We start from the raw sequence: 20,102 nt of genomic DNA on the forward strand, positions 1-20,102 counted from the left end.
AGGGCTGCAGGCGTCTGCCCTCCACAGGTCCACCGCTTAGTCCTCCACCAGAAGCAGTCCCCCTGGACTGCAGAGAACTCGGGAGTCCGGCGCGGCACGCTCACCGGTCCAGAAAATGGCATGAAGACCTCGAACGTGCCCAAGGGACACAGAAGACAGAAGTAGTCCTCCTGGACTGCAGGAAACTCAAACCAGAGGCAAAACCCACCACACTCTGGCTACAGAAACCAAACACACGACAAGGGAAAACCAACCACAACAACACACGACGAGGGAATCCGAACAAACACCCAGGCAAGATGTAAATTGCCCTCCACAGCCTACAAATGCGTGTGCCTGCAGTGCCAGCTGCTGCCAATTGTGCTCCAGAGCACCCCCTGCAGGACAAAGCCAGACACAACCCATGAACCCCAACAATCTGCTCATAAACAGTTTTCCATTTCATACTGTAGATCTACTCTAGATTTACTTTAGTCTAACATGGTGGATCTTGCAATGTCCAAAAGTTGACTCGAGTCCAACAAACTGGGAAAGTCCCATAATATTTGTTAAAAAATAGACTTTTGTGTCGTTTGCAGCACAGCCTTTTTTTATAATGTCCAACTGTCCTTGTTATTCACATTTCACTCTGTTTCTTCGTGTGTCAGACTCAGTGTTTGTCACATTTATACAAGAAAGATGACAACAAAGCTGAATTTCAGGATAGTTTTATTCCTATAACCTGAACCTGATACTTAATTTCATATCAAGCATACGTCAGATAAATAGTAAATTTGTTTTTTACCTCAGTTACATGAAACAAAATTTTACATTCTCAACCAGACACTGTGCCTCCCACTTACCTTGAAACAATTAGGCTTATGTTCAAACATTCCTCACCCAGTTTGAGGCCTCTGGAAGGAGGTGGGTTTTTTTTTTCTTCCTCTTCCTGAGGAACACATCAAAGAAGAGAATGTGCTATGGATCTCATCAGTTGGATGTTTTCTCTGGCATGCTGGAAGATGGCACACCGCCTCTTCACTCCACACTACCCACTCTCCACTCAGGAACACGTGACAGACACACACACAACCGCTGGCAGTCTTAGTAGCACAAAAAGAACCCACATCAGTGTTAATAATGACAAAAAAGCCATGAAACTCCCTCCGATTTAAGGAGTTTCTAGATCCAAGAATTGCTCAAGCATCAGTACTTCTTCACAGGACTTTCTTCATGTCTGTTAACAGTTTCCTTTTCACTTTGCATTAATCATCTGCCTCCCATCCCTGCCCTCCTCGCCACTCTGATATTACCTCCCATTTTTCTCGTCATGTTTGTTTTCCATTCTTAACAACAACCAGCGGTACAACTCCATCCCTAGCTCAGAGCTGCACCAATCATGCTTTCCTTCCATCCTTCTTGGCCTGTCTTTCCCACCGCACCTTCCTACTTATCATCTCGACTCTGTCTCCATCATCCGTGATGCCTGATTTCATAACGCTGCACCAATTTGCTCCAACAGGGAATTGTGTCAAAAATAATTCTGTTTGCCGAGTATCCTGGGTGGGACTGCAGGCAGCTAGGACGTGATGGGAATGGCTGTCAGCCTGGAAATCATGCTACTGGGATACACACAGCCAGTTCAGAGTAAATACATGAAACAAAAAGCAGCTTAGCTAGCTTCAAAGCAACACATCTTCTTACAACAATGACTCGGAAATTACCGCTTTACTAATGATTATTCCTCGCGCTGAATTCTCTCTGGAGTATTAATTAAAACCAAGCATTGGATAAATTTAATTATGTTACTGCACTTATTTTCTGCACATTTACACATGCTAAACTAATTTTTGAATCCCATAATCCAGCTGGCAGCAGTAGCCACACACTTGCAAACCTGCTGGTTTCTGGGGCGTTCCTGCTCAGCCATGGTGATGTCTGGCTGACATAGATGAGGCTGCTGGGAGCCATGTCTGGGCCATACTGTAGTCAAGACAGCTTCAGGGCCAACCTCTAATTCCTTTGCATTCAATAGCGATCTGATTAGGGCTCTAAATGGCTTTTCTGCCAGCTTTTTAGCGCTTTCACAGCTCCGTCCTATCTCTGTGTCTTTTTCTTTATTTCAGTCTATTTTACATTCTGTTTCTTTCTTTCCTCTTTTTCCTTATTGCTCTTTCTCAGCACAACAATGAAGAGACTGCCCCACATTTCACTTCCTTTCCTCCCCAGCATTTCGTCACTTCATGTCGCTCGCTTTGTCTTCCTCTCACATACACTCTTGTGTGCCAGTTCTGTATCCCTCTTGCTTTCATCCTCTTTTCATTCTTTCTCACCACGACCACAAACTGCGGCTTGTCCATGATTTACCAGCCAGAGTACAGACTCCAGATTCCTTTTTTTTTTTTTTTACACTCATCCCATTAGTCCATTAGAAAGAGCAGCAAATGTACATTAAGTGGATGCCAGGGGACAGCCTATCGCTTTCACTAAAGCTACAGACTCAAGGCGAGGGCCTGGCACGCCTTGTTAGCCGTGTCTCAAGCTTCAATGATTAGCAATTATACTGTCTGGCTAAAGTTTGAGGCCCCTAATGGAGTCAGCTGTCTTGTCCAATCAGAATATTTCAGATTTAAGAACAATAGCTTTGGCCTTAAATAGCCTACCCAACCCCAATGCCAGAGTGAAGAAGCATTTGTTGGTAGGCATTGGCAAATGCATATGCAAACCAACTTCAGTGGTTTAAGGCATGATATTTCCTCTTATAAACTGAAGAAATCTTATTTAGATGTCCCACTGTAAAAAAAAAATTAAAATAATTAAAATAATTGGGGAAAAACATAGCTGAGCTTTTTTTCTGCTGGTCTGCCAACACACTGCAAATCATCACCCAAAGAGCTCCTAATTGTCATTTCTCACAATATTCATCACTTTTACATTCTTTCTTCCCATGTATCAACATGCAAGCTGATCAAAGGGCAAAAGAGGTACATCCGGAGAGTTCCAATGCTGATTTTGTGATTATTAAACTTCCCCATTTCCATTTGCCCTCCGGCAAGGTCAAAGCTCAAAGCATCATTTTCCACAGCAACAAAGGCTGGAGAGGTGCAATACGTGGAAAACTGTAAATTTTCATCTGTTAGTATCTCCATTTCCAGAATGTAATGTTTTCTCATGGGTGTTTTTAACTTTATTTGGCATTTTTGTGTGTGGAAATGAAGTCAGGAAATAGATGACAGAGAAGCCTCCTTTCATCTCCATTCATCCCTCCCTCCCTCTGCATCCAAAACCTCTCATCCAAATTCTGTATCGTATCCCCCCATTTCTCAAGCCTGTTTCCCAGGCAGCAAAATGATGGATTTGTTTTCATCAGACCTGCTGACCTCCCCTCTGGCCAGGCATTGGCTACTACACCGCCCCGACATAAATGACATTTAGTCCCCCACCTCCAGCCCTCCTGACTCTGGAAGGACTCTAGCCACCCTCTAAACTCTCAATCAGGCCTCTCTTAACACACACACAGCAGAGATAAAGAGGAGACTATCATGAGAAGCAGAGATAAGCATAAATGTCCAATGTAAATAAGCATAAATGTCCAGTTTTGGTACTAGAACAGTGCTGGGACCTGGACATAACCTTCTCTACCCTTATACAAAGCAGAAGGTTCTTTTAAGGACAAAAAGGTTCAGATCTTAGAAAGAACATAGAAATGTTTACAGAAGAAAAGGATGCATCAGTTTCAAATCAAAACCAGCAAAATTTAACAACAATGTTCAGTTCACGCATTAAATATCAGTCTACAACTTAGAAACCTATACAGAAAAAATCAGCAATGATGAGAATATTGGTCTTGAGCGCTGGCATTGATATCGTGCCTACACCCACTGCAACCTGGATGGATGGATGGATGGCTGGATAGTTAGACTTTATTATTCACAATCTGGAAAATTGTTATCTTGCAGCAGCATCAAAGACACGTTAAAGAAACAGAATCAACTACACATAAGAAAACACTCTAATAACTAGACCAATATAAGCAAATATACACAAAATGATTAGTAGATGTATGTCTGAAAAATAAACGTACATTAATAACACAAAATAAAATAGTATTAACCAAAATATCCAACCATAATGTCTGGAAGCAGATTTAGATGAAGAGTGCAGGTTATAAGTAAATGTGAAGGTTTGGTAGAATAAATAACAGGACACAGCGGGTGAGTGAGGCACCAGGATGATCAAAGGAACACTGTTGTAAAATTGATTTCCTTTGATGGTGTTCTTCATTGTGTTGTTCTCCATGAGAAGATCTAAGCTTCCTCAAGAAGTGGAGTCTGCTCACCTCTTCTTGTACAATGCTTTGGTTTTGTGCTTCCAGTTCAGTCTGTTGTCAATGATGATGGCCAGATACTTGCCCTCCTCTCCGTGAAGAGGAGAGCAGGCATCCTCTGTTAAAGCCCACTGTCTCGGTGCCAAAGCGGCTCTAGCTAGTTGCTTTTGAGCCCCTTGTTTTCACTCAGTGAATTTTACATGTAGTACAACAACCTTTATGCCATCCTGTGTTTTTTTTACAGTCCTGGAAAGGAGCTGTAAATGTGCCCAAAGCAACCACTAGAAGGATGCAATGAGACAACAAGAGCAGGCATCTTCAGTTTCATCCCACCCGGCCTCCACAGATTGCAAAATACCATAAATAGGAGTTTCAGACCCCCTTCCTGCCTTCTCTTTCTCTCCCTCTCTGATTCATACTGCAAAGCCTCTCTGGCTCCCCCCTCCCTTCCCGTACTCCCAATCTCCAGCTGTTCATGGCTTTGACATTCATCACACTTGTTTGGACCATTAATAATCCACCTCGTCATTGATGTCTGGTCACCCTGTTGCAGTTTTGATAGCAGATAAGGTTGGAAGGGGTGTGTGTGTGTGAATGCTAATACCTGTCAAAGGAGTCAGCAGCTCTTTTTATCTGTGGATGAAGGTGAGCCGAGTCATCGGGTACAAGACAGGGCAGGAACCCTCGGCTGCGTTCTTTATTCCGACACGGATTTCATTTGCTCTTTGATCCCTTCCTGTCAGCTGGCAGACTGCATCTCTAAACCTTCATGAGGCTGCTGGAAGTATCCAAATAATATCACAATTGTCCATTATTTGCATAAACATACATTCTTCCGCATTACATTTTGCCACATTCCTTTGCATTACACCCAACTAAGACTTTCATTTTTTTTTTATGCTTGTGTGCTTGTGACTGTAATACCCAAAGATTGGCATGTCAATTACAAAAGTTCCAGTCCTCCTATTGCATAAACACAAATATCTAGCTTTGCTGACATATTGGATCTCTTGTTATACTCAGCTAATTGTTCATTCCTTATCTCACTAATTGCATCCGATGAAAAATGAAAATTAAGAAGGTCAAGTGCCTCCTGAAATAGCCCAGAATCTGTTGTCTGGTTCACTGCTATCAAAGACTGGAGAAAAACAAGGAGATAAAAGAAATTATGGAAAGGAGCTGACCAGAAAGATCAGCAGGTTCACCCAGAGCAAATCTGTAGACCTTTCACCATTGCAAAGGTGTCTGCAGCTTCTGAAAAGTACTGAGGGGGAGACTCTGGGATTGGAGCCAGGATTGGGGCCTTCCAGCATCACTCTAATGAAGTATGCAGGGGGATGACTCAGGGGAGAGAGGATCAGGGGTTACTTAGCCGTACTGTATATGCTACATAGCCAATGTAATCTTATAAATGTATAAATTCAGTTTTCGCTCCATTTCCCAGAGTTCCTCTAACGAGGCTGGAGCCTGGACCCAGTTGAACTGTAATAAATCATGTGTAGGGGTTGAATGTTTTCATTGATTTTTTGTGTCAGTGGAACATTTGAACCGATAACAGTTCACTGTTTTACAACTTTTGCCGGCATCAGGAAAGGAAATTAGTCTATTTCCATCACCATGCATAATTTAAAACGTGGCATTAGTTTGGGTTGGCGAGGGAGAGCAGGCACAGTGAGAGCCAAGCGATTCTGCGAACAAGACAAATGATGGTAATGGCCTCAATTAAATACATGGCTGTGTTCTCAGTCTGGCTCACAAAGTCACTCCACTCTTCCATCTATCTCCCATGCTTATCTCCTTTTAGTGCACTTTGAAAACAGCCATTAGATCAGCCTCTAATTTCTGTTTCCATTTGTCACTTACTTGCTCCCAGTCTGGCTCCACATCTGCATTGAAAGGAGACTCTTCAGAGGCTTCCTCAGCTCAACACAACTCCGAAAGATGGTGATGTGTCACAGAAGTAGCTACGCTTGCTTCTAGCACATGTTCAATAGGACAGATTCATTTTGAGTAAAGCAACTATAATTTCAGTCTCTGACACAATTTTTGGTTTATTAAAAATAAATCTCGTCTTCCTCCATAAGCTGATCTTTATCCTTTAAGATGTTACTTGCATTCTAACAATGCCTCTTCTCACATGTTACAATGCCTTGTGGACTCCATGTTCCAGCTTTGTTCTCAAGTGTGGTTTTAGCTATGAAATAATGCAACCTTATTTAGTTTCCAATGGTTTTTGGCACACACACGCTCACTGGGATGTGCTCCTGCGAAATTACAGTCATTTTGACATGAGCCATTGATAGCTTAAGATAAATAATCCATCAAAAGAGTAACTGGACCAAGGGAAAATGTTGCCCCAACTGACAGTAGCAATTAGAAAAAGATGCAACTGTGATGGCAGAGAGGTCAGGATATAGGGATCCGGAAGGGCCGAAAGAAGGAGAAACAATACATTTTGGTTTGTTGTGTTACCTTCTGGACTGGCTTCCGTTACTGTCATTTGCATATTACTGGTGTATTTAGGTTGATGGGGACACAGGAAATGATTAAGTTAAAGGACTTCTGACTTTCTGGGTTACATTTTATTTAACGCTGTATCACAATAAAACATTAAGTTAAATGACATTAGCAACAAAGTGGATAAAATTAATAAAATGACTGTTAGTTCAAACGTCGCCATATTGAAGGAAATGATGACAGTCCAGTCCAGTGAAATCAGAGTGATGTGGGAGAAGAGGGTTATGATGTGTCAGGAGTAGAAAAATAAAAGGAACTTCATTTGAGTGAAATGTGTAAAATAAATAAATAAATAAAGTAGTTAATCTTTTGACTCAACCTATGTAAATGTGTCTGTGATCCTTTACCCAGGGTGGCAGAGCAGCAGAAATCATTCAGGGTCTATTTTTAGCAGTAATATTTTAAGCTTAGCTTTTCAGTTTGCAACAAATTATATTTAGCATTGAGGCTTTGTTGTCAGAGCTGGCTGCCTTAAAGAAATGACAGAACAACTCCCTGCCCAGCCTGGACATGGGTCTACAAGGATAAAGCCAACACAGGCTGCAAACGCCTCCCCAGTCCGAACCAAGTAGGCTAGCACAGCAGAGTCAGCAAAAAGGGTGGGCAAGTTAAAGCTGTATTTTCACGACTATAAGGCACACCTAAAACACTGAGATTTTCTCAAAAATCGAGGGTGCACCTTATAATATGGTGCGCCTTGTGTGTGGACTGAGTTCCAAAATCTGCTGTGCGCCTTTGGTGGGTGCACTACGGTAAACGCTCTGCCAATCGATTAGCCGCACACCTACGCGTAAGGATCCCCTAAAATGGCGCCGGTCAAGCGAGACGCGTATGAATGAGGCTTACTTTAAACTGCAGGCCACCGAATATGCGGCTGAAAATGGCAATCGAGCAATCTTAGTGTTTTCGCTTTATGAGGAGGCGGCATCTCTCCATACGTGCAAGGACAACTGTTGCGCAGCGGCTGCCAGTGGATTACCAGGAGAGGGTGGCCATCTTCCGCACCTACTGCCACGACAAGATAACCGCGCCCAGTCACATCACCAACATGGATGAGATCCCTCTGACTTTTGACATCCCTTTGACCCACAAAGTGGAGAAAAAGGGACCAGCACGGTGGCGATACGCACAACGAGAAGTCGTCGTTCACCGTGGTTCTCAGCTGCCACGGAAACGGACAGAGCGCTGGATGACGAAAGGCGAACACAAAGGCTATGAGGCAGCGGTGGGCAAGTTATGCCACCATATGCAGGTGGATTGTAGACGCATGGGCTATGATACCGTCTTCATATATTATACCGGTAAGAGCTTTCACAAAATCAACGCTAAACAGGAACCGGTCGGTGAGTCCGATTCAGATGATTAAGAAGAGGAATTCGGGATGTTGGACATTGAAATAGTGCAGCTGTTTAATTCAGATACAGAAGATGAAAACTTTGATGGTTTTGTGGCGGAAGAATGAATATTTTGTTCAATAAATGTGTCGAAACTCACTGTTTTACTTCCGTTGTCATTTTTTACTGTATGTTTCAGCATGCGCCTAATAATACGGTCCGCCTTATGTATGTTTTAAATACAGAAATAGCACCCATAACTGAGACTGCACCTTTTAATACAGTGTGCCTTATGGTCATGAAAATACGGTAGCTTAAGTGCTTTGCAGCATGTAGGTTATCTTTAACCCTGCAGAGAGGAGGGGCAAACACTTCACTTTTGTCATTACTGCATCAATGTTCATGTCCACATCATATTCACATCCATCATATTCTGGTGCCACTCTCAGAACAACTGCTGCTTACAAATAGGCATAACCCTCCAGCGAATTATCAGTTGCATCATCATGCTTTACAAATTCATTTCAACACATCACTGCATTTCTAGCAACACAGCGCACACTATCGAAGAAGAGTCTTTAAAGGAAATGTTATGTAATGGTTGAAATCATGGGCGAGCCTGGTAACCAGACTTCTGGCAACAGTTGCAGCAAAGAGTGTGGGATGTGACTGGTGAAATTTGTATTCACAGTGCATCTTCAGCTGCACGTGAGTCTTATATTAATTCATGCTTGTTCCTAAAGATCTTGGGGGGAAATCCTTTCACACCAGTTTTTATATGTGCTTCTCTCTTTTTGTAACCATTGATCATCAACATGTTGATTCTAAAACTCAAACCACACCTACTGGTTGATTGCGGGTAGATCTAATGAAAAAAAAAACATGATGTAAAACATGGAAAGGGGGCCTTCTTAATGCTCTTTTATTCCCCACCCCCACTTTACAATAATCCACGATCCTTTTTGACATGCATCCCACATGTTGTTCCAAGGAGTACATGTGCAAAGTGAAGTGCATGCAAAGGTCCCCTCTGTTGGTCTCTTCTGCTTTGTCCGCTCCACAATTCCCCAGGAGCGCACGTGGACACACTCTCCTTTGCAGCTATCTCAGCCAATTGATTGCTGTAATCAAACAGTGGGAGTTCAGTCAGGTTGCATGAGAATGCTGTGCGATTTCCCTCTTCTGTGATCCATGCTGGGTGAAAACTGATTTTTTTTTGCTCTCCCTGGTCACATGATGTATGAGGTTGGAGAAGGCAAAAGCCAAGCGATGACAAAGCTAACCTGACTAGTGCTGTTCAGTTGAGGAGCAGAGCTGGAATCATGTGCACACACAGAGCTTAAATGCTAAAAATGGACTGTTGGCTCTTAGAGTAAAATGAAGGATTGTTTTGTGCACAGAGAATGACAACCTGTCACAAAGTCAACTGAGGGAAAAGTGACATCAGAAACAGAGTTGGAAGACTTGACTTCACACCACAGAACTTCGGTACCAGTTTGGCCCAGTGTCTATTCTTTCTGCAGTTGGGAAAACTCAGAGGAACATGTTACACAAGTCCCAGTGGAAGGCAGTGGCAGTGACAGTAAATATGAAATATTCAGCTAAAAAATGAGAAAACATTAGAATGATGTTATACAGTGCTAAAAACATCTATCATCTGTAATCTACTTTTAAATGACTGGTAAGCACTTATTCTTTAAGTGTTAATTTCCCTTTTTGCAGGTGTATGTAAAAATGGAGGTCTTTGAGTTTGTTTGTTTTTTAACTTGGCTTTGTGTTATGTGAGTATGTGCCAATAAAAAAGGCCTTAAGGAAGACAATAGCAGCAAATGGTTGCCCCGCATTGCTCACAGATAGTGGAAACAAATTGCAGTAATTAATAAAGGTGGAAAGCACCAATGGTGTGCCACAATCTGCCATCTATTCTCGCAGCTTCAACCATAATCTCCTGGTTGAGAAAATTGTCTTTTGAGAAATGTATTGACGTTCCCTGAGTGGAGCCATGTCCAAGCTAAAAGTGCATCATTTTACATACGATTGCCCAGAAGAGACCCGTTAAGTAGAGCTTGTTGGGCAGGGGGGGGATTGTGGGTGTGTGTGGGTGTGTGTGTGTGTGAAAGGGGGGGGGGGGATAACACTACAGCACCCATTTCTCTGTTTCCATTAATTTGGAAGTTACACTTAATGGAAGTAATAAGTTGATATTAACTTAAGAGTGGATGCTGAAAGCATGCAAATGGCTTGCTTTAATTTTCCCAGTAATGCGAACAAACTTTCTTTACTTTCTAGAGCAGAATTTCACAGATAAACTCTCCATAATTGCTCTTTGATTGTGTGAAATGCTTATAGGAATAATGGAGGCTTGTGAACATGTTGCTGTCCACAAACAAAGACAGAGAGAACAAGAAAGAACCCGAGCTGAAATTACAGGACATCAGGAGTCATAAAACACATACATGTCTGAAAATGATAAGAGATGAGTGTGTTGTTGCAGATGAGAAGGAACATAATTGAGAAAGAGATAGAGGAGAGATATAATTTAGAGAATTGATGAAAGCCAGAGAAGATAGAAGAGTGGGCAGTGGTAGGGGGCTTGTGTCAGATGGAGTGGAAGCAGGATTATGGAGACAATATCAGACTATCCATCAATGTCACCGCACTGGTGGCATCTATAAGCCAAAACTGGCTCTAGCTTTTTTTTTTTGCACTCTGGGAAATTATGATGTGGCGTCCTCGGTATATGATATGTCATGTCTCACTGTTCTACAGAAAACATGGGCAAACATGTTAGCTGCAAAACACCAAAACTGAACCCACAATAAGAACATTTGTAGGTTACGTGTACTTCAGAGCATGTCTGGGCTGATCTGCCTGGCTGTGATTAACCTCACATCTCTCCCTCCTTTGAGCAGAAGTGCGTGTGTGAGTAAAAATGTGTCTATTTTTGTGCCGGGTATATGCAAGTGTGCCAGACAAGAGAGGCTGTCTAGGAGACGACCGGAAGGGCCCTTTTAGGCTGGATAGTACTTCAGTTTAATTGGTTTGGAAAGCAGACTGAGAGCTTTTCAGAAATATTAGCAGATTACCAGACTGCAGTTCAGGGGGGAAAGCAAGCAATTAAAAGACACACAAGCCATGTTTCAGCAGCATTCTCTTAATAATGGAGCAAGTGTTCTTAGTGGCTATAAGGTATACTGGTCCTCAAATCTCCTTAACAGGGATTTTTCCACCAGTTTATCTTACTGTCATGAAAGCAGTTTCCACCTATGGCTGATTGTTTTCTTGGCATATGAAGCACAATCAGTAGTGAGTTTGGAGACCCAGACAAGAAAAATTCTGTAAAGAAAAAGCAAGTAGTGTTTTCAGAACATCGTTTTTGGGCCACACATTTTACCAAAAGGTAATGAAAAGTGAACATGTCTCAACTTATTCTTTATTTCCTTTATCACATCGACAGGGCTTTATGCACTTCTGCCATTTGCAAAAAATCACCTTCAGTCAGTCTGTTGAGCTTCTGTTGAAAATAATGTTTTGGGACCGTGTGCTGAAAACTCCAAATAAGATTTTCACCTGTACATAATTGTTCCACATGGAATTTATTCAGTTCCTACTCGTGATGGCACAACGGTTGATAAGCTCAGACATGACATTGGTCTGAGCGGGACGTATTCGTATTCACTTATCTTGAAAGGAAGTTAGAATGTTGCAAGAGGACAGCTAAACACTTGGACCTGGTATCTGTGGCTTTCAATGGAAAACTTTTTGATAAAGGTACAATTGATGTTAGTACTGTAGTTTAGGATAACCATTATTTCTGCAATCCAGTGTTTGGGTTGTTTTTGGTGGTTATTTTTTTTTGTTTGCTCTGTGCTTTCCCTAGCGGGTGTGGTTGATCCATTTTTTTGGTTCACTGGCAACCGTCACATACACGGCTGATCAGCTTGATTGGCAGCCTTTCTAAGCAACTGACACTGTTTTGTAGCACATGATCATTTCTTCTTTGCAGGTGATAACCCAAGCAAAAAATTATTTTCTCAAGATGAACTTATGCTTGCTTTCTCTCTCTTTCCAAGGTCACCACATATTCATTTTCTTTGCCAATCAATCAATCAATCAATCAATCAATCAATCAATCAATCAATCAATCAATCTTTATTTGTATAGCATCTTTTACAATCAAAAGTGTTTCTAGGCGGTTTACAGAATCCCAGGGCCTATCCTTAAACAAGCAACAGTGGCAAGGAAAAACTCCTTTAACAGGAAGAAACCTTGAGCAGGACCAGGCTCATGTAGGGGGACCCTCCTGCTGATGGCCGGCTGGGTAGAGGGAGAGAAGGGGGAGTAGAGTAGAGTAGACGAGAGCAGAGGTAGAGGAGAGAATAGGCACCCATGGTCCACAGGGTACATACAGAAATACATTATATTTAGTAAAGTAGGTTGCCGGTAGGGTCAGGTTGAGTGGGTCAGCGGGGTCGGAGGTCAGTATGCAGCTCTGAAGGCGGCAATACCTGTAGATGAATACAGAAGGGGGGGGGGGGGGGGGGACTACACATTTGCAGGTCCTCTTGTGATCCCGAATTAATCATAGGAGAATGATCTGACCACAATGGACCTTGCAGACAGTGAGATTTTTAGGCATGCTTTGGCTTCCCAGGGAGCACTCATTGGCCAACACAATAAATTACTAATGGAGATTTTAACTTACCTCCAGGAGCTTTAGGCCAATGTTCTTCTTCACCAGGCCAGCCCAGCTTCTTCTGCTTAGTCACTCATTCGGTCAGTCTCAGTGTCTGCTGAGAACTCCATTCCCCAAACACCAGCACCATTGGTGCATATCTCCCGAACCTTGAATCCTATTTCCAGCTGCTACTCTGGTCAGGTAGGAAAAACTACTGGAATAATGCCACAGGAGTTTAAAGGCTTAAATGAGGATTTAAATGATGAACTAGCTGCCAAAGATAACTAACCCCAGATCTTGAGAAGTTGTAGGTCTGGGGTTCTGCCTGGATAACCGTCTCAGGGAGAGATGGAGGGACTACTGTTCTTGGTTTGCCCTGGCTTAAAGTCCACAATCTTCAATTAGATTAGACAAGTGGTTTGGTAACTAGCTGGAGAACCTTTTGTTATACTAACACTCTCCGTTTAGCTCTCTCATCCAGTCTTCCTCTGTGATTCCTCTCCCTGAACTCCTAAATCTCTCAAGTATCATGACCTGGGGGAGGCTTTCAGCAAGCGATGGGGCCTCCTGACATAGATATACAACCTGGGGCACCACTGCCTTCCAGTCGGCTGTACAACCTCTTCCAACCGGAACAGGACACCAGTGGATAAAGTATAATTTTAAGAGCAATAAGGGGTGATTTTAGAAAATCAGCACTATTGACAGACCCAGGTTTGCATTGATTACCTTTAAATCCAGGCAAAGACATTTTCTCTACTTAATCATGAAGAGTCTAAACACAGATGCAGTGATAAAAAGGAATTAAACTGGTGCTCATTTCATTGTGGGGTTGCAGCTGAATGGCCGTTGCCTTGGATACTGCAAATTCAAAGCATGTGATGGAGAGAGCAGCACAAGCCAAGAATGGGGAAAAAAGAATGAAGAATAGATGAAGAGAGACAAACAGCGGGATGCGTCATTTAGCACTGTGCCTTGTATCGGTTACACTCTGTCGTTGCTCAGGTAACGGCATAGCTATCTACCTGCTGGATCTCACACAGATCCACACAGATCCAATGCACAGCGAAGGGGTGCAAGGAGCAAGGAGTTCCAAAGAGAAACACCTGTAAAAGTTGTCAGTATGGATACTGTGAAATGCAGCATATGTTTAATGGGAATCCAGAGATTTTTATCCCCACCCCTACCCGAGTCACACATTTAACTACAGGAGGCCGGCACCTGGCATATGAACTCAGCTAAGCACACATGAAAATAGGTCACCTCTTGCATTTAAATTTGCATAAAAATTGTACATTTTTCCGTTGCTGTTGAGTCTCAGTGTGTTTTATATGCACAATGTTTTTGGACAATTTAGAGCTGAAATAAAAACTGACACCTCTCTTTGGTGATCATTGCCTTACAATATCAGGCCTGTGCTTTTAGCCAGAGGGTTAATTCTTATGTTAATACGTTGCCAAAGTGGTAATTTTCTACTAAAGACATTTAGTAGTAGCCCTTAATGCAAAAGTTCTTTCCTCCAACAAAACCTGTATTTCTTTTGATGTCCACATATTATATAATTATTCTGGTGAGCATATGTGGCAGCAGCTAGATGCTATGATCCCATGAGAAGGTTCACATTGGGGTCATTGTTTTGTGGCAGTCAAGTGTTCAGTTGAATCAGCATCACCGCAGTGAAGGGGAATACAGAGAGGAAGTTTATTCTGTCCATTACTGCACACCCCAACATTAAGGAAATGGCATACACAGGATCCTGGGGAACCCCCAGCAATCATCCAATGATTTTCCTAGCATGTTGTTGTTCCTGCCATTTTGGTCTTTTCTGCTCATTAATGTCAATCAAAAATAACAAAAAACATCCGGAGCTGTTACACTGACGTGGAGTACTAGATTGTATATGGTAGAAAAATATATAGAACACTCCCTCCTGCAGCGCTGTGGGATCACCATCAGCTAGCATCTGAGTGGGATGTAACAGCGGGAATTTACCTGTGGGAAACCCGCAAAGTGTGCTTTTGTGCCAGAAATAGCCAACTATGGGCAGATTAGCATGCATTTGCATACAGCGCGAAGCACGCGCATGTCTTTTTAGACCTCATCTGACTGAGTGCCACATGACTGGAAGCTACGTGAAGTAAATTTGTGCTGCATATATTCAACGTTGGACTCTGTGAAGCTAATCAGCGTTCTCTGCCTGCCATGTTTGATCAATAAAAGATGGGATAAACTATGAAAAATCCCATGTCTGGGCTTGAATGTAACATTTCACAGTATTAGTACAGTAATTTGGACTAGCATTCATTCAATTAGCTTAAACCACAGTGAAATGAATCTATGTTTGTTTTCCCACTTTAATCTGTTGGGATTCTTTGCAGTCTATTATTTTATTTTGAGCCACCAACAGTACCTCATGATGGATGAAACTGAGAGGCACCACATGGAGCTTCAGCGGTGAGCTGTAGGAAAATTAAATTTTAGGGTTTCAGAATGTAGTGTACAAGTACAGGGCGGTGGGGGGGGGGGCACATACACACAAGTCATATGCACACAGACACACGTACTTGATGACAGTTTGTCTGAGATCAACTTTGAAGCTGCTTGAGAAGTCACAATAAGCTGGAGCTGCTGAGGCTAAAGATCCAGGACCCAGATGGACATCTACAGCAAACTTCACCAGTCTCATAATGAACCATAGACTGGCTAAATAAGGTCCAAGTGGACAGCAGTGGTCTCTGAGTGGCTCTTGCTCTGTGAGTCATGACACCTCCTTTACTGTCAATTATTTTTTACTTCCAGGCTTTCCAGCACACCCGCTACACAACTGCATCTATCAGTGGTTGAGAAGAGAGAAGCAACAAACTGTATATGTGTGTTCATGTGCATTCTTGTGACAGCATGTGTGATTTTATGTTGGTCCTGTTGTTGTTTTGTTGGTCCTTAATGAGGCCCTTGGGAAGCTGTCCAGAGCTGATACTCATCCAAATCTGCCAGCTTCCAACTTAATCACAAAGCTGTGGCTTTTGGAAATGCAGCCTTTGTTCAGCAGCAGTGCAGTTTTGACACCGTCACTACTAATGGCACATCTGGAATGCATGCCATTCAAGAAGTTTTTTTTGCCACTCAGCTATACAAGCTTGCTTGTGCAGACAATGTGGAGCTGAAAGCATTAATCAGATTTTTCTTTTGCCCAAACTGTTCCGTGTTCATTTTGGCCTCTATTCGTTTCTTGATTGGCTGCCATTGTGTGGAGCACTGGAGGTGACTGGAGATGGCTTTAAACAAGGAGCAGCGGTGCAGCAAAAGCCTGCCATGGTGGATCTGGACTAAAAACATCAAGGTCAAAGAGGTAAATGTGTAAATGGAAGCTTGGAGAGGGTGTGCAGAGATATCCAGGGTCCTGCCTTTTCCTTCACCAAGTTTGCTGTTTTCTCACACATGCTCTCTTGTATTGTTTTCTTTAAATCCACCTGCTGGGATTATTCCTGGTGTTGGCACCTTGCATTCCTTTCCAGGAGTTCATAAATAAGATGTTGTGACACTAGCGAGCATGCATGCTCACATTCACCTGTGCGGCCAGGGATTCAGAAGGAGGGGTTAATATCAACCATTTACTTCATATCATCTCAAAAAGCTAAAAATTTAAAAATTAGTCTCACATCAAGTCCAGCGGAGTTGCTTCAGTTCTCCTTTAGAACAAGGAGAAGAGAAGAACCGTGAACCATGTGAACCACGTCGACATGGGGAAGATGGAGTGTATAAAACAGATAAGGATTTTTTCTGTATGTACCTCCTTAAGTCAGGACACGAGAGGATTTCACGGCACAATAGGGTTGTTTCAGCCTGCCTACCTTCCAGAGTTTACATCATTCTTTCTTTATCTTTTTATTCCTCCAAACCATCCGTTCTGCTTCCCCACATCGATTTAATCTGTAGCCAGAAGTTCTCCCTCATGCTTTGACTTGTAGGTTGACTCTTGATTTTTGAGCTGTCCATCAGAGTTTTAAGAATTTGTGCACTTATCTTAATCTATAGGTCTCTAGGTTGTTCCTAAACTGTCATTCCTGAGTAACATTGACTACATTTCTATGCTTTTTACTGCTTCCATGTGGTTTCAAATATGCACTGAGAAGTTAATTTCTGTTGCTTTCTGCAGGAAAAAAAGGAACAAACGCTGTGGCTGAGTGTGCAGAAGCTTTTATAGAAAGAGAGACTCCTGAGCAAACTAATCTAAGAGAACATCTGAAGGAGACAAGCTCAGATGGGTTTAGTAGCCTTGATGCTACTCATTGCTATGGACACCCCAAGAAAGGAAAGTCACTGGCAATCATTGCTGGAACAGTGGAAAAATGTGACTGGGGAAAGAGAAAGATGTCAAAGAAGCAAATAAAGCAGAGAAAGAAGACAATGGGCAGCTCTGTGAAGAAACTTCCTTACCTCAGAGAAGGTCACATGAGAGATAGAGATGAGAGAGAGCCCGACTGCTATCAGAGGCAAAGGAAACTACGGGATAAAACTTATCAATAGTATTCTGTTCCTGGATGTAAAACAGATCATCAGTCTTACAGATGATAATAGTGGTTGAATAGTGACAACATTGAACCCCCAGTTTAAAGTAACCACCTAAAGTATCACGCTGAGCTAACAGTAATCAGTAATCTGCAAGCAATTACATTCTGAAAACAACATTCCCGACCTCCTGCTCCAGTTTTTGTGCACCAGATGGAAACTGCGACAATGTGTGTGACGGGGGCCAGAGATACCAGCCTGTGAGCGCTCTGCTGGGTGGCGATAATGTCCACGCAATTGTTTAGTGATTACAGTGTGTTTGTTCACGCTGCCATGAGAGATAACCGGAGAGGACACTGTTCCAGAGCACTTGTAACACAGACAACTGTGCACTTTTATTGCCACAAATAAATTAGCTTTTGTTTGTGCACATATTTGTTTTTTCATTTTAAAACCAACCACACAAAGATGCCATCAGTGAATGTTTTGATGCACTTAGACGTTTAAAAAACAGAATAAACACTAACTTTTTGTGACAAAGCTTTTCATCTCTGACCAGAACTGTTTATTTGTTCTGTTTATGTTCTGCTGCTTCAGGTTGCCACTTGGTTGCTTTTAGATTAAAAAGCACTTACTGTATTTTTTTTCCCCATTACAAAGAATTGCCCGCTCACGTGCTTCTATTAATCACTGGAATTGATCTGTAGGTGACAGTGACTTTCGCTCATGAATATGTGAGTTTATTGCAGGAGAACACTGGCTGGGTCAAAGTGGAGCGGTCCTGTGCTCATGACAACAAATCTATTGGTTGATGGAGTCACATTACTGGAGTAACAGGAAAGTAACTCTGAAATACTTTTTTCCCAACCATCCTTTGTGTCTAAAGTGCATCAGCATAAACAGGTTTAATTAGGAGGAAATGACTGATCAGGAGCAACTGAAACAGGAGCAGTATGAGCACTGATGGCCCCTCATTCTCTGTGTGCTGCAAGAGACACTCTAGGGTCGCTGAGATGATCATTCATTTGCAGCAGGAGGAATGTTTTACAGGCCAGTCTGGCCATGGCAGTTTTAAATTAATTACAAGTATTATTAATTAATAGCAAGAGGAGGCCAGTGCCAGAACTTTTGAGCATTTGCAGAAAGAGGCTTGATTAATAATCAGCATGACTGGTGTTCAAGAGGAAAGTTTCATGGTGGTGGCCTTGACTCTGCTTCTCTGAAAAGGTGATTGGTCTGGATCACATATTATTCTGGGCTTGATGAAGAAAACACTGAATTTTTGGTGGGTGTTTGTGTGGTGTCAATCTTGCATACCTGTGAACATAAAACATATGTCAAAATGTATAGGAGTTGGCAACTGTGGGATGGAGAGTGAGAGACAATCAATAGATATTAAAACTGATGGATGGGGAGAAGAAAGTGCTACTGGAAATGGAAACTCCTGACACCACATAGTGTCACTCTGAAGGAAAGATGCAACACCTGCGAGAGGCATTCTCGCTTTGATAGTGCAACACCAGCCTCAGCACAGCCCTGAAATAAGGAAAAATGCCACCACAGAAGCAGGTGTTTCAAATTGCAAGCAGTCACTCAAATAATTTTATATCCCTTTGAGGGCTTTAATTATGCTGCATCAAGACAGGGAGGAGGAGGGGGGAAAAGGGGGAATGAAAGAATGACAGAAATCTGTCACAGCTGCAGGCAATCATGCCCGTGAGTCACTTCGCCCTGCACACCTGTTGTGCATCTGGACATTAATGAGCCCCATTCTTAATCCCCGGAGGCACACCTGCTCCCGGCCAGATCGTTATTCGTGTTATGATGACTTTCCAGCGTATTCCTGTTTGCCTGCCTGCCCGGTTCCGACCTTGCCTGTTCCTGACCATTCTGTTTTGCCTGCTCCCCGGTAAACCCTGTCTGCCTTCTGCCCGATCTCGACCTTGCCTGTCCCTGACTATTCTATTCTGCTCGCTCCCCGGTGAATCCTGTCTGTTGTCTGTGTCTGACAATAAAGCGGTGTTCAGCCAAACTCCTGTGTCGCATTTGGGTTCTCATCTGGTTCGTGACAGAAATCAGCTTTGTTTTCCAACACTAGCCTTACAAATGTGCAGGACTGCCAGGACAACCTGCTTAGGGATGCATTTTGTGATTTTTGATCTGACAGCCTTGTTCATGGCTCATTCCCAAGGTCAGGGACAGCTAATCAATGTGTCCAACAGAGTTTCTTCTACAAGTACATTCCAGACAGATGGAAGGTGAAAGAGGTCTTGTGCTAAAGGAGCCAGCTAAATGATGATGAACTCAATATGTTAAATAATATAACAATCTCAGTTATTTTCCCACTAAATAAATAACTTAACGGACTATTTACTGATCCAGGAGCATGTCAATAAGGTTCTGAGCTAAAACAAACTCCATTTTGGTATTAACACTGAAGCAGAAAATGGACTCGTATAGCCAGGAAAATCTCACCAAACACAGCCAGCGTTTCATTTTCCCCTTTTGGTGATTGATTTTCTACAATGCCAAAGCCCAAAGGGGTAACACACTCTTTCTGTCTGTCACCTTGTTTTTGTTCAGGTAGACTGAGCCGTAATCTCTCTTTGTCCAGGATTATTATATAGAATTCCTGTATGATTCAGTTCTAAGCCAGCAATCCAACAAAAGCATTGATCATCAGTGAAACGGAGCAAAAAGGGGAAAATCAAAGGCATTAATACACCACCTGAACTGTGATATGTGACGATAAGTCAGA

The 20,102-nt window shown here is 42.5% G+C and overlaps 1 protein-coding gene across 4 annotated transcripts in view; it reads left to right on the forward strand.

Moving 5' to 3' along the window:
- The window catches only part of kctd16b (potassium channel tetramerization domain containing 16b), a 117,205-nt gene that overhangs the window by 22,659 nt on the left and 74,444 nt on the right, over positions 1-20,102 (forward strand). The gene's annotated exons all lie outside the window — the stretch shown is intronic.

The sequence above is a fragment of the Takifugu flavidus genome, chromosome 14 (assembly GCF_003711565.1).
Source record: "Takifugu flavidus isolate HTHZ2018 chromosome 14, ASM371156v2, whole genome shotgun sequence".
Lineage (NCBI taxonomy): Eukaryota > Metazoa > Chordata > Actinopteri > Tetraodontiformes > Tetraodontidae > Takifugu > Takifugu flavidus.